The sequence below is a fragment of the Phocoena phocoena genome, chromosome 12, assembly GCF_963924675.1.
Source record: "Phocoena phocoena chromosome 12, mPhoPho1.1, whole genome shotgun sequence".
Lineage (NCBI taxonomy): Eukaryota > Metazoa > Chordata > Mammalia > Artiodactyla > Phocoenidae > Phocoena > Phocoena phocoena.
In genome coordinates, this window is record NC_089230.1 from 21,972,192 (window position 1) to 21,982,340 (window position 10,149).

Sequence of the window (10,149 nt, forward strand, 5' to 3'; positions counted from 1 at the left end):
GCAGGTAGAACAGTGGATAAAACACACACACACACACACACACACACACACACACAGAAAAGAAATCGTAAAAATCGCCACTTATTTCCTTTTTTCTCCATGGACTAGGCAACTTATGAGGAACTTCCAAACTCTAATTATGTTTATTAGTGGCTGTTATCTAACCAGCATTTAAATACAGCACTTCTGTATGTTAGGCCCTGTTATAAGGGTTTTATAAATTAACTCAGTTACCCTGTTAACAACCTATAGGATGGTATTATTCCAGAGATAAGATGACAGTGCCATCACTTACAGACCTCAGGTGGCACAGTTGGTAAATTGCAGGGCTGGGATTCAAGTACAGTGGCCTGGACCCAAGTCCGTACTCTTCACCCTCACAGTACACTGCCGTTGGCTGAGCTTTGGAATACTGAAAATGGAAAACAATCAACCTGTTCCAGCCCAGTGGTCTCTTTGGAGTGGCCAGAGTGTTTCTTTTTAGGAGCTAGTGTTGGCTATTGTTCTCCTGAAATCACCCGAAAAAAGCAATTCTAAAAGTGGCATCTTTCCTACAGATTTTATCAAAGGCTGGCACCTTGGGGCTGCAAACCAGAAGGAAGACACATCTGTACAGTTGTGTGGACCTGTCTTGGGATTATTCATTCACTGGAGCCATATCTTAGACTTTGCTTAAAAATAGACAGGCACTAAAATAATCTAAATGTTTCCCAATTAGGAAGATAAGATAAAAGAGTACAATTTCACCAGCCAAAACAAAAACCCAAGGGCACAAAACCACCACAACTTCCTTTGAATAACATTTTTAAAATATCTCAAAACAAAGAGATAAGTGTTGAGTGGATGCAGGCTCAATGCAAGGAGTGCTTCTTATCAGGAGGCTGGGGGTGAGGGATTCCAGAGGGTAGGATTCTCAGTTGGAAATTCCCTGTGGGAGAAGCCTCACCCTGAGAAATAAGCCCCTTCAGGTGACTTGCGCAGTTTCCGCTGGGGATGGAGAGAGGAGGGAGGTGCTGACCTTTTGGCCCATAGGGACAATATACACGTTTCCTCAAGTAGACACCCGGAAACTGCTCCCTCCCAAACCTCATCCCTCAACAACAGATGACCTCATTTTTGAAAATAAGAAAATTGACTGCCCAAGGGGCTATGTTTAAATTTCCACTGGTAACAGACCTGAGGTCTCCAAAATATCCTAATAAACTATTCCCTAAGTACTTGTACTTACCTGCCCTTTCTCTAACCCCCTTTCTTCCTTCCTTTCTCTCTCTCTCTTTCCCTTTCTTTCTTTCTCTTCTCAACTCTGCCTTATTCCTTAAATACTTGCTCTCTGTTTGTCTTTTTCGCTGTCTGTCTCTCTCTCTAACATTTCCTCTCAACCCTTTTTGCCAGTGGGATTAGAGAATGTTAAAAAAGCTCTTTTCTTAAGAATTGTCAAAGAGTTATAAGTGCATTCTCATGTTACATGAGTAATAACAATAGATACTGTCCTGTTAAGCACCTAGTATGTGCAAGGTACTTTCTACACACTGTTTCTGATCCTGTTAAAAATATTCTAACAAGTACTTGTTGTTAATCCCATTTTACAGGCAAAGAGAGTGAGGCTCTCAGAAGTAAGCGACTCATTCAGGGTCACACAGTGACCTTGTATTAGAGCTGGGATGGGAAGTGAGGTGCACATGAGGCAAAATCCATGTTCCTTCCTCAGGCAGCCTGTCCTGGAAACTCAGAAGACTGTCATGCTTGGAGTAGATTTGGTGTTTAATATGGAGTGCTTGTAGATAGGACTATTTAGTTTGAGATCAAATGGTTATATCCCAGAAGCATTTGGCTTAACTGAATCTAAGTAGGTATTGCACGCTGCTTCTTTGTCAATCTGTGAGCCATGATGGGACATAATTTTTATGATGTGTGTGGTCGTGAAACAATGGCTCCAAATGGCCAATGAATGAATGAGTGAAGTGTGGCTTTAAGGAAAGTGGAAATAGGGAGCAGTGTGGTCTCTCAGAAATGATGTCATATCCCTCCCCCACCACCCCCCGCAGTCTATAAAACATCTTCAGAACAGGAGTCCTATAGAATGGCAAGACTCAGAGAATCAGCGCTTAATAAGTCCAGGCATTTCTCACTCATACATCACGAAGCTCCATTCAGACCAGAGTACTCTGAGTTATTTCCCCTACCAAGTAAACTGTGTGACATTCCTTCTCCCACACTCGCTCCCACCCTCACACGTGGCTTTCTTAGGGGAACATGCGGCACCGTGATGTGTTTAATGCTGCCAGGTGTGGAGTGTATGTCTCTCTACAGGAGTAGGAGACAGGCGTGGAGGGAGAAACCTCTTTATGTGCCTTTGAGTAACTCCTGGAAGAGGGAAGTCAAATAGCTAGTGCATAAAAGGCTTTTAGCTTGTCATTGGTGTAATTTAATAAACAAATTGTCCCTAGTAAAGGAAATTGTGAACTTTGTGGTCCTTGATACTCTTCCAGAGTTTTAAAACTGAACAAACATCCACTAAATAAGGATCTGAATCATTCAGGAAGTTTGCACAAATTCATCTGTCCAGCACTGTGTCAGCATCAGTTCTTCACACATACTTCATTGTTTTATGCTCCAACTGGCAGCGCAATCATTGTCGCTGCATGTTGATCTTACGCTGCTTATGCCTTTGGAGCTGAGGTTCTCTCTTTAGGGTGGTGTGAGGACGAGAGGAATGAAACCTGAGTTTAGCCACCAGACTAGATCTTCAGTTACCCCTGAGTTGTCAAGCCTGGAGAGTTGAACAGCTACATTCCCTTCCAGCGGGCAGATCATACTAGGGCTGCAGGTAACAGTTTGTGAGCATTAGCTGACACCATGCCACCTCGGGAATTTCCCCATCCAGGTACATTCAGTGGCTCCCAGACAGCCAGGAAGGTATCAGGGCTCCTCTCTCTGCCTCTCTCTTTCTCTCTCTCTCTCCCCACTCTTCCCTTTCTTTTCTGGAACTGAGGAAAATATGAAGAAATTCAAGGATTCTATAATACATGTAGTAAGCGCTTATTATAAAAATTCAGAAAAATGGAAAGCTTCAAAGAAGAAAATAAATGGCTTGAGGAAATACACAGTTTATAGACAAACACTGTTAATATATTTTTATATAGCTTTCCAGCTCATTTCTACTATGTTTGGAAGGGGGAAGAAGGTATGAAAGTATTAAGCCCTTCTAAGAACTTATTATGCTTCATCTTGCAAAAGTAAATATAATTTACCATAAAATATTGTTGAAGTGTGAGGACCGAATTATAATATTTCCCATGGGCCACCCTGAAACCTATATTCTTCATATTTTAGCATAATATTTCATAACCATTTTAGATTTATAAACAAGTTGAAAAAATACTATAAAGTATTTCTGTACATCCCTTAACCCAGATTCCCAAACATCAACATCTTCCCACATTTGCTTTATCATTCAATCTGTCTTACTTTCTCTTCTATAAATAATAGACCATAAATAGGTAATTTTTTTCTAAACCATTTGAGAGTAAGTTGTAAGTTGCAGACATTGTACCCATTTCTTGATGAATACTTCAATGGATATTACCTAAGAATAAGAGCATTCTTTTCACAACCACAATTTGACTATCAAAACTAAGAAATTAACACTGATACAGAAACATTTGTTTCTGTATCTAAATCTACGGACCTTTGGCAGAGACCTTTGTTTGGTTCATGGGTCAAAATTTTCCAATGTCTGTGTAATGGAATAAAGCACACTTTATTCTTGATACTTTAGACAGAGCGGTCAGAGAAGACCTCTCTGAGGAGAAATGTTTTAACTGAGACTTTAGGAAAAGCCAGTGTGTTCTGGGAAAAGAAGCAGTAAACATGAGAGCTCTAGGACATGGCAAAGGCTTGGGCTGTTCCGGGAACTGTCTGGAGGCAAGTGTGGCTGGAGTGTGGCTGGAGTGTGGTTGGCAAGTGGCAAATAAAGGTTGGAGGGTGGACACGGAAGGCCGTGCAGGGCTTGCCGGTCAGCGTGGGAAATTTAGCTGTTCTCTCAAGTGCAAGGGAGAGTCACCGAAGGGCTTTAAAAATGGAGTGATGTGACCTGACAGACAATTAAATGTCATGCAGCCTGTGGAGAAGGATTAGAAGGTGACAGGAGTGAGGAAGCCAGCCTGGAGGCATTTGCAAGAATCCTGTGAGAGACCCACTGAAACATTTGCTCCGTATTTACTTACTGCTATTATCCGTCCTATGAGGTCTCATCATTCCTAGGAAGTAGTTACTGCTATATCCAAAATTACAATTTAGGAACCAAAGTAACTTGTCCAAAGTGATAAAGCAGGGATGGAAACCCAGGGAGATGAATTCTCAGGTCTGCGGCAGTCAGCCTCCCCTAGTCCTTTGCCCTTAAGTCGCCCTTCCCACCACTGCTTGTGGCTTTGTGTTTGAGTGGTTTCCAGAATCCTCTGGCTCCATTCACCATGATTCAGCAGTAAGCCGTACCACCTTTGGATCTGGGCACTTACCACAGCCAAAAGCCTGTGTATTTGATGCCTAAATGCAGGGAAGCCAGTGTTCTCCATGGGCAAACTTTTCACCTCTGAGATTCTGTGCCGGAAGATGTTCAGAGCTGAGACCTGGCTGAGTGTGCGTCAAGCATGAAGATAATGTCGTTATTCAAAAGAAATTGTGTTGCAGGTATTGAGAATGCTTTAAATATCTCTTTCTCTTTGTTCTTAACTGGTTGCACCGGTTTGTCATAATCTTCAGGATTTAGGGTTGTTTTTTTTTTAACCAAGCAGCAAGCACGTTTTGAGATTATTACTCTCTAACACTTGATTCTATGCATTTGGGGAATGATGGATATTTAGAGCTGGAAGGCCTTTGCAAGATCACTCAGGGTGATAGTTTTCAAACTGTGCTCTGGGGAAGCTGAAGATTCCAGAGCAGGAAGACAGAAGCTCAAGGGGAACAAATCTCTTTCAATTCAAGCACTTTGCTTTATTTTACTTACTGAACTCTTGGATAAGATAAAAAAATTAAAAAAAAATACTCCATTGGTAAAAATGTTTGAACCTACTTACCTCATCCAATGCCTTAATTTTTCTAGAAAAGTAAATTAAGGCCCACTTTGAATGATTTGCTTAAGAACCCACGAAGAGTCCGTGGCAGGACAAGGACTTCAGCCCTGGATTTGTCACTTGAAGGATCACTGTGGTGAAATGCTAGAGAAAATGTTGGGTCAACTGACTTGCATCTACTACTAGCTGTGTGTTTAGGCAAATCATTCTACCTTCCTTAAGTCTCCTTGTTTATAAAAGAGTTATAGTTGTCTTTTGTTTTTCTTCTTTTCACTATAACACTCTCTCTCAGAAATGTGACTTTCAAGGAGTTGAGAAAGGGTGAAGAAGGAGAAGAAATTTTAAAAAGACAAGCTGGAGCATTGTGCATCTTGCTTGTGAATCTTACTCCACTAGGATATTCTTCTTCAGAGCAGAGTTCGTGTCTGTTTGTTTACCAGTGTAAACCGGAGTCTGAAGAAGAACCTTGCACACAGTAAGAGATCCATAAGCACTTGTTTAGTCCATAGATCTCGGAAGAATGGAGCAACCTACCTTGTTCTAATGGTTTGCTCGACCATTACTAATGATGTAATGCCACCTGCTGGCAATATGCATAATTACAGCTACATCCCTGGGAATGGAATCTTGAGGGACACTTTCCTTTTTTTGCTTTTATATTGCTTTAACAGTGTTTTGAGAAAATATTGTGTGAACACTTTTTGTCTTTTATAATAAAATAAAAAATTATGACCGATTCAGACCAGAAAATCTCTTCATTTTCCCTGCAAAATGATAAACTATGTACCCTCACCTATACTGAGAAATCTAAGCAAGTCTGGGAAAAGAAAGGCTGGATAAAAACAGATGCACCTGAGAGAGAAGGAATCAAACAATGGTGAGGGGCGCCACCCTGGACATTCAGAGCCTTACCTAGAATGAAGGGATGAAGGTTCTACCGGTAAGACCCTTTCTTAGAGAATTTAATAATGCTGAGAGTCCTGAATCCCTAGAAAAATCCGAAGTCTCATTGATTATTGGGCCTGGTTCTTTACAAATAAAATCTCCCTGAGCATGTATAAGTTCTTCCCACCATGTTTTTGTTGTTGTTTGGTTTTTGTTGGTTTGCTTCTTTTGTCTTCCCACCATGTTTTAACACAAACCCTTGTGAGCACAATTTGATTATTAGAAGCCAGGATAAGTTGCTGCCATGTGGGATTTCTCTGGGCCTCGTTTGTCCTATGAAATATGGATTGCTCTAGAGAAACTCTAAGGTAATTATAGCTCTGAAAACCATTGAATCTGATACGCAGTTCAGCTTTTCTGTTCTCCCCATCCCTTCCCTCTCTAGGATGTAGTACCTGTGAATATGAGAATTTACATGGCAAATGGGACTTTACAGATATAATTAAATTAAAACTCTTCAGATGGGGGGGATTATCCTGAAGGATTAGATACAGGTCATCCCAATGTAATCACAAGGATCCTCATAAGAGGGGGAAGGAGAGCCAAAGTCAGAGAAGGCAATGTGACGATGGAAACAGAGACTGGAGTGATACAGCCACCAGCCAAATGTGGGCATCCTCTAGAAGCTGGAAGAGGCAAAGAATGGATTCTCTCTGGAGCCTCCAGGAGGATCCAGCCATGCCGACAGCTTGATCTTAGTCCCAGCAGACTCAGTTCAGACTTCTGACCTCCAGAACTTTAAGAAAACAAATTTGTTTTTTAAGAGAACAAATATGTTGTTCCAAGTCACCAAATTTGTGGTAATCTGTTACTGCAGCAAGAGGGAACTGATACTGTACTTATCTTTAAGAAGCAAGAATTTTTAATATAATCATCATGCCGTCACACTTCACAAAATTAATCATTCCTTCATGTCAAATACCATATTCAAGTTTCCTTGATTTTGTAGCTCTAGATGTATCGTCTTCACCTATTTGATACCTACTTTCCCCAACAGACCAGGAGCTTATTAAGAAGAAGGGTTGATTCCATTCGGTAATGTATCTCCTACAATGCCCAGGTCCTAGCATGTCATAGATGCTTAATAAGAGCAGGCTGAATTGAAATAAATGACATCAATAATAGCTTTGATGTGAAATTGCTGAAAATTCAACTTCACTATTGTTACTATATACACCAAGTCAGAAACATATCACACTATAATGGCGAAGTCACCACTTATTGATTGGCCACTCTGTGACAATTCTTTTTATGTACCGTTTTAAATTTAATTGTTATAACAGCTCTGAGAAATAGTATTATCTTATCATATAGTTGGTCACACTGAAATTTAGAGATTGGTTACTTGGTGAATATTATCCAACAGGTGATTAACAGAGACAAGATTCAAATCTTGGAAACATCTGCTGCTGAAACCACCTTATATTCTTCATGAATAGCTGCTGCTTAGAGAGCTGAAGTGTGCAACAAATGTACGATGGGGTGGGGGGTAAAGCATGAGTGCTTGGGCAAGAACACCGCTTGCTCTAGTTCCCGTGGCAGAACTGTAGGTGGAGAGACTAACAGTCTAACAGAGAGAGTACCTGAAAGCCAGGCAAATTGGAATGTGGTGATTAATATCATTTAGTTCCTGAGTTGAGACTGAGTAAGAATGAATGTCATCCCGGCCCCGCCCACACAAAATATCAGCTGCGGTAAAAGCAAAATGAAACCATTCAAAGGCTATGGTGTGATGTGGTTCCTGGATATCGGCTGGATTTCTCACTCCTTGGCTTGCTCACTGTGGGAGGCTGAATTCTGCCTCCTAGAGATATCCAGAGATGTACCTGGAACCTGTGAATGTTATCTTGTACGGCAATATGGACTTTGCAGATGTGATTACATGAAGGCTCTTGAGATGGGAAGATTATTCTTGGTTAATTTCACAGGACTTAAATGGAATCACACGTGCCCTTAAAAGAGGGAAGCAGAAGGAATTACACACACAGAGAAGAAGGTGATGTAACTGAAGTAAAAAGAGATTTCACTTTAGAGGTAAAGGAAGGGCTCACAAGGCAAAATTACCTAGAGCCTTTTTAAGAGCAGAGCCTGGCTGACGCCTTGATATTAGCCCAGTGTAACTGATTTCAGACTTCTGTCTTCCAGAATCACAAGAGAATAAACCTGTACTGTTTTAAGCCGCTGAGATTGTGGTAATTTGTTACAGCAGCCATAGGAAACTAATACAGTCACACAAAGAGGTTACCTCCAAGTGCAGCTATACTTTAGTTTATGGAATAGGCATGCATCAGAAAGGACTCTTAAAAAGTATATAGGTGTCTCAAATCAATTTTTCCACTGCTTTTCATTATGAAATTGCAGGTGTTATTTTATAGCACCCCAAGGACAGCTGTCACAGTTGCTTCTCTAACAACCATCACACTGGTTTATTTTTTAAAATACATCCATAAAGAGAAGCTCACAAATCATAAGTGCAACTTGATGAATTTTGAAAAAGTGAATGTTTCCATGTTATCACCATCCATCAAGAGATAGAACATTCCCAGCACCACAGGAAGCCCTTCCCGTCGTGCCTCTTCATAGTCATTTCATATCACTACCAGCTTTCTCCCGAAATTTACCTCTATCTGATTTTTTCCTGTTTTGAACCTTATACAAATGAAATCGACAGCATATAATCTTTTCATTCTAGCTTCTTTTACTTGACATTGTGTTGTTGCGCTTTGTAGCTGGATTGTCTTCATTTTCCCAACTGAATAATATTTTGTTATGTGATTATAAAGCAGTTTATTTATCTATGGCACTGTTTATGGACAATAACACGGGGTTACTGCACGCAGTAACATTATGAACAACATCATGCATATTTTTCAATACACACAACTTGTCTTTCCATTAGTCACATACTTAACAATGGACTAGCTGGGCATAGAGTATGTGTCTGTTCAACCTTAGGGGTTATTACTACCAAACAGGTTTCCAGACTGTTCTATCAGTTTATATTTCCACCAGGAATGTATGAGCGCTACGTTCTTTTGATATTGACAGTTTGTAAATGTTAGCCATTATGAGGTGTATATGATATCTCAGTGTGAGTTTAATTTTAATTTTTTGAAGTTCCTGTTCACATCTTTGGTCCCTTCTGTATTAGACTACCTAACCTTTTTAAATTTTCTTTCCAAATGTAGGATTTAAAAAATATTTTAGATGTGAGTTTTTGCAGGATATATGTATTTCAATATTTTAATAGTGTGCATTGTCAGTCTCTTAAATGGTGTTTTTTGATAAACAGAGGTTCTCAATTTAAAACTGAAGGACAAAAAATCACAATATTTTTGTGTTGTCTCTTTAAGAAATATGTACCTACTCCAAGGTCACAGAGATTTTCTCCTATGTTACTGTATAGAAGCTGTATAGTTTTACTTTTCACATTCAGATTTACCAGCCACCTAGATTTGATTTTTTTGTGTGGGCAGTAAGAGTCTAATCCTATTTTTTCCGTATGGGTATTCAACTGACTCCACGTTACTTATTGAAAAAATTATCTATACTTTACTCCATAAGCTGTTAGTTTTGTCAGAAGTCAAGATACCATAATAAACCTGTGGGTTTATTTGTGTACTCTCTATTCTATTTGTATATTTGTCAAATCTCCATGACCATATCACATTGTCTCAATTGTTGTAGCTTTATAGTAAGTCTTGATACATGGCAATGTAATTTTCCACTGTGAATCTTTAAGATTGCCTTAGTTATCATCAACCTTTCATTTTTCTACAAAAATTTGGGGGGACCTTCAAGATGGCAGAGGAGTAAGACGTGGAGATCACCTCCCTTCCCACAAATACAACAGAAATACATCTACACGTGGAACAACTCCTACAGAACACCCACTGAACGCTGGCAGAAGACTTCAGACCTCCCAAAAGGCAAGAAACTCCCCACGTACCTGGGTAGGGCAAAAGAAAAAAGAATAAACAGAGACAAAACAATAAGGACAGGACCTGCACCAGTGGGAGGGAGCTGTGAAGGAGGAAAGGTTTCCACACACTAGGAAGCCCCTTTGCGGGTGGAGACTGTGGGTGGCGGAGGGGAAGCTTCAGAGCCGCGGAGGAGAGCGCAGCACCGGGGA